This window comes from Procambarus clarkii, chromosome 16 (genome assembly GCF_040958095.1).
Source record: "Procambarus clarkii isolate CNS0578487 chromosome 16, FALCON_Pclarkii_2.0, whole genome shotgun sequence".
In the NCBI taxonomy this organism is placed as follows: Eukaryota; Metazoa; Arthropoda; class Malacostraca; order Decapoda; family Cambaridae; genus Procambarus; species Procambarus clarkii.
This window is the reverse complement of record NC_091165.1, coordinates 49,157,352-49,162,674: the sequence shown is the minus strand read 5'-3', so window position 1 is coordinate 49,162,674 and position 5,323 is coordinate 49,157,352. Positions and strand designations below refer to the sequence as shown.

General features: G+C 46.4%; 1 pseudogene; it reads left to right on the top strand.

The window, feature by feature from the left end:
• Positions 1 to 614: 614 nt before the first annotated feature.
• On the top strand, positions 615 to 733 carry LOC123750451 (5S ribosomal RNA; annotated as a pseudogene).
• The last annotated feature ends 4,590 nt before the right edge of the window (positions 734 to 5,323 follow it).

The window sequence follows — 5,323 nt, the reverse complement described above, 5'->3', positions numbered from 1 at the left end:
CACAAAGCCGCTAACATGACATTGTTGCTAACGTTACACACACGCACACACAAAGTGGCTAACATGACAATGATGCTAACATTACACACACACACACACAAAGCCGCTAACATGACAATATTAATAACATTACACACATAAGGCCGGTAAAATGACATTATTGCTAACATTACACACACACTCACACACACACACACACACACACACACACACACACACACATACACACACACACACACACACACACACCTCCCCACCTTATAGGGGCCTCGTAGCCTGGTGGATAGCGCGCAGGATTCGTAATTCTGTGGCGCGGGTTCGATTCCCGCACGAGGCAGAAACAAATGGGCAAAGTTTCTTTCACCCTGAATGCCCCTGTTACCTAGCAGTAAATAGGTACCTGGGAGTTAGTCAGCTGTCACGGGCTGCTTCCTGGTGTGTGTGTGTGTGTGTGTGGTGTGGAAAAAAAAAAAAAAAAAAAAAAAAAGTAGTAGTAGTTAGTAAACAGTTGATTGACAGTTGAGAGGCAGGCCGAAAGAGCAAAGCTCAACCCCCGTAAAAACACAACTAGTAAACACACACACACACACACTCACACACACACACACACATATGCCAACGGACAAACCACGTTGAGAACACTGCTTCTCGTCCGATCAGCGAAGTTAAGCATCGTTGGGTTTGGTTAGTACTTGGATGGGTGTCTGCCTGGGAACACCAAATGCTGTTGGCAATAAGGTTTTTTTACAGTCCAGTCGAGCCAGCCATAGTGGGAGGGGTCGATGGGTCGCGCTCTGCGATAAACGCCAATATTTTTGGGTTAATTAAGGCTTCAGTGACGGATCACAGATCTTGGGGTACACACAAGTGTATAACCGCCGCGAATAGGAAAGAAAAATACCGTGATATCACTAGAGCTTTGTGTTAAACAGTGAATTCACCAGACAGGCCACGTGGGAGGGCCCACGAGGCTATGATAACATTTGGGTTTTAGATTTGGGCTCCAGTGATCAGTGGTACAGTAAATTAGTGAACTGTAACACAACGATACAGTGTCTGACTCCAGAGCTTTGTGTAGATAAAGAAGAACCGCCATCATCAATCTACTAGAACTTAGTGAATCACCACGTGGGAGGTGACGACGGATCACTATCGTCATCCATACATCGTCATTACTCATCTAGTGTGTGAGCGGGAGGCTGACTGGTAGGTACCCCTCTCTGGTCAATTAATCAGGTGTACAGAGTGAGGTAAAATATTACAAAATTATTGTTCAGGATATCATATATATTTAAAATCTCAAAGTGGCTCATTTTAGGTAGAGGTTCACACTTACAGGAACTAGTAACACACACGCACGCAGGCACGCCCATGTAGTATGCACGCACACATGCACACACACGCAAAAACACACACGCACACACACACACAAACGTTCAGTCAGGGGAGAAAGGATTAACACCTTTTGTGGAACGGAGATAAGACCTCACTATACTCCACCCCCCTCTCTTACCCCCCATCTGACCTGATCTGACCTGGTCCCCATCTCTGCCCCACCCCACCCCCCAGGTCCCGCATCCCCCATACACACACTCTCCCCCTCTCTCTCTCACCCCTGCCCACTCTCTCCCTCTCCGTCTCCATCTCCCACTCTCTCTCTCTCTCTCTCTCCCACTCTCTCTCTCTCTCTCTCTCTCTCTCTCTCTCTCTCTCTCTCTCTCTCTCTCTCTCTCTCTCTCTCTCTCTCTCTCTTATATATATATATATATATATCTCTCATCTCCCATACACACACTCTCCCCCTCTCTCTCTCACCCCTGCCCACTCTCACCCCCTCTCTCCCTCTCCCTCTCCCTCTCCCACTCTCTCTCTCTCTCTCTCTCTCTCTCTCTCTCTCTCTCTCTCTCTCTCTCTCTCTCTCTCTCTCTCTCTCTCTCTCTCTCTCTCTCTCTCTCTTTCTCTCTCTCTCCCCTACCCCACTCTGCCCTTCTGACAAATCCTATCACGGCACAACTAGGAACATGCCCAAGCATGACAGCCAGAGGTAACAGGGGGAACAGGGAAAAGTCCAGGTGACGAAATGAAGGAAATGTTTGTCCAGTTTCTGGAGGACATCAAGAGTGAGATGCAGGAAATGATGCAGGAAATGAAGAATGAAATAAGCAACCTAATAAGAGAGCTGACAGCAGCAAAGGAGGAGATTAGAGCCCTCAAAGAGAACAGTATCGATGCTGAGACTCAGATAACCACCCAGGGAGAAGGTGGTAAAAGTATTTTGGAAGAGAATGCCACAATAACAGCAACATTTGCAGAAATGCTAAAAAAGAACTCTGAAGTAATGTCTGCAGCGATGGAGGTAGCCATAAAAGCAGCCACCTCACAGGAAGCGGCACGCTCCACTAGCAGCTGCTGGAAAGGAAAAGATCAGTGGTAGCTGTGGGTATTAAAGAGCAAAAAGGCTCTAATAGGAAAGAGGGGAATGATAAAAACAAAGCAGCAGTGAATGAAATACTGAAGGCACTAGACATGGAAGGGGCTGAGCATAGCCTTGAGAAGGTTTTCAAGCTAGGCTTGTACAAAAAAGACCAAGACCGTGTGTTAAAGATAGTGTTTGCAAACGAGAATACAAAGGAGATGATTCTAACAAAGAAAAGCCACCTGCAACATGTGGGAGAATTAAAAAAAGTATTCCTCCAGAGGGACATGACGAGGGAAGAGAGGGCCATGGTGGCAGAAGCAAGGAAGAAGAGCAGGGGGAGAGGGGAAAACCAGGAAATCACAGCTCCCAACACATCATCCCCAGAGGCCAGGTGGGAACGCACAACCAGCTACCCAGTAACACCAGCAGGGAGGGCAACCCCACCACCCTCCTCTGCATAGAACCCCCCCCCTACCCAAACCCTCCCTGCCCCCACTCAAATACTCAGCCAAATCTCCCTCCCCCCCACACTCAATCCCCACCCTTCTACACCCTCCCCTCCTCCTGCCGGGTCACCCCTTCCCTCCTCTCGCCGAGTCCCCCTTCCCCCCTTTCCTTCCTGTCTTCCCTCCCCTTTCACCCCATACCCTCCCTGTCCCTCTCCCTTCACTTGACCCCCCACCCCTCATCCCAGTATCCTCTATGACCCTCATATCCACCTTACAAATCCTCACACCCATGGAACAGCTTCCCCCACCAGCAGAACACTCACCAAGGAGGTGATTTATGAAGGGACAGTAGAAAGTGAGCCTCAAGGCAATGTACACTAACATAGATAGAATTACAAATAAAGCAAATGAACTTAGAGAATGGGTACTAGAGGAAAACCCAGACATAATAGCTCTCACAGAAACAAAGCTAACGAAAACCATAACAAATGCAGTGTTCCCACAGGACTATTATGTTATGAGGAAAGAGAGAGAAGAAAGAGGTGGTGGTGGTGTAGTCCTGCTGGTAAGAAAAGGCTGGGATTTTGAGGAGATGGTTGTTCAGGGATGTGAAGGTTTCAGTGACAACATAACAGGTACAATAACAACTGGATGGCAAAAAATTATAGTCGTATTCATATATAATCCACCACCAAATGACAGAAGACCAAGATAAGAATATGATAGAAACAACGTGGCCACCATTAACATAATAAAGAGAGCAGCTTCTGTTGCTAGCAGGAATGGATCTGGACTACTAATCATGAGAGACTTCAACCATGGGAAGATAGATTGGGAGAACAGAGACCCGCATGGAGGACCAGAAACATGGAGAGCTAAGCTGCTGGACGTCGCAACAAGAAACTTTCTAAGGCAGCACATCAAGGAACCCACAAGAATGAGAGGAGATGAACCAGCATTGCTTGATTTGATATTTACCCTAAATGAGTGGGATATAAGGGAAGTCAAGATGGAAGCACCCTTGGGAATGAGTGATCACAATGTATTGAACTTTGAGTACCTGATAGAGCTAGGAATAATCTCCCTAATAAAGAACTAGGAAACAAAAGGCTGGCATACCGAAAGGGAAATTATGAGAAGATGAGAAGTTTCCTAAGGGAAATACCTTGGGACACAGACCTCACATCTAAGTCTGTACACGATATGATGGACTATGTCACCCAAAAGTTTCAGGAGGCAGTAAGCAGGTACATCTCGGCCCAAAAGGAAAAATCTGAGAAGCAAAAGAAGAATCCATGGTATAATAGGGCATGTATGGAAGCCAAATACTGAACAAAAGGGCGTGGAGGAACTTCCAGAACAACAGAACACCAAAAAGCAGAGAGAGATACCAGAGAACCAGGAATGAGTATTTCAGAGTGAGAATAGAAGCAGAGAAAAGTTATGAAAATGATATAGCAAACAAAGCCAAGACCGAACCAAAGCTACTCCACAGTCACATCAGAAGGAAAACAACAGTGAAAGAACAGGTAGTGAAACTGAGAACAGGCGAGGACAGGTTTGTTACCAAACTAGTACCCGAGCTGAGAGGAATGAGCTACGAGGAGAGACTACGGGAATTAAACCTCACTTCGCTGGAAGACAGAAGAGTTAGGGGGAAATGATCACCACATTCAAGATTTTGAAGGGAATTGATAGGGTAGATAAAGACAGGCTATTTAACACAAGAGGCACACGCACTAGGGGACACAGGTGGAATCTGAGTGCCTATATGAGCCACAGAGATATTAGAAAGAACTTTTTTAGTGTAAGAGTGGTTGACAAATGGAATGCATTAGGAAGTGATGTGGTGAAGGCTGACTCTATACACTGTTTCAAGTGTAGATACAATAGAGCCGAATAGGCTCAGGAATCTGTACAAGCGTTGATTGACGGTTGAGAGGTGGGACCAATAATCCATAGCTCAACCCCTGCAAACACAACTACACACACACACACACACACACACACACACACACACACACACACACACACACACACACACACACACACACACACACACACACACACACACAAGGTCTGTGTGGGAAGGGACGACTTCCCAGACCCTTCAAGTTAAGGGTCTGGGAAGCTCTTGCATAGCTAGTGAATTGGGGGGAATAATCAGTGTATATGCGTATATAAGTGTATATGAGTGATTGAATAACTAGTAAGCTCACTCAAACCACAAGAAAGTGAAGAAAAACAGACAGTAGAAACAGCACCACTGAAAATAAGTGTTGAGTACATCGTGGTATTGTGAAATTGTGGAGCCGGAGCCTTACTAGTGACCTCACCAGCTGTTATGCGGGACGCAGCGACCTCACATCTTGACCAGCCACGTGGAGTACTTTCTCGCCTGTTTGTGTTGCAGATTGTGCAAGGCATTGAGGAGCGCCTTTTTTGGCTAGGTTGT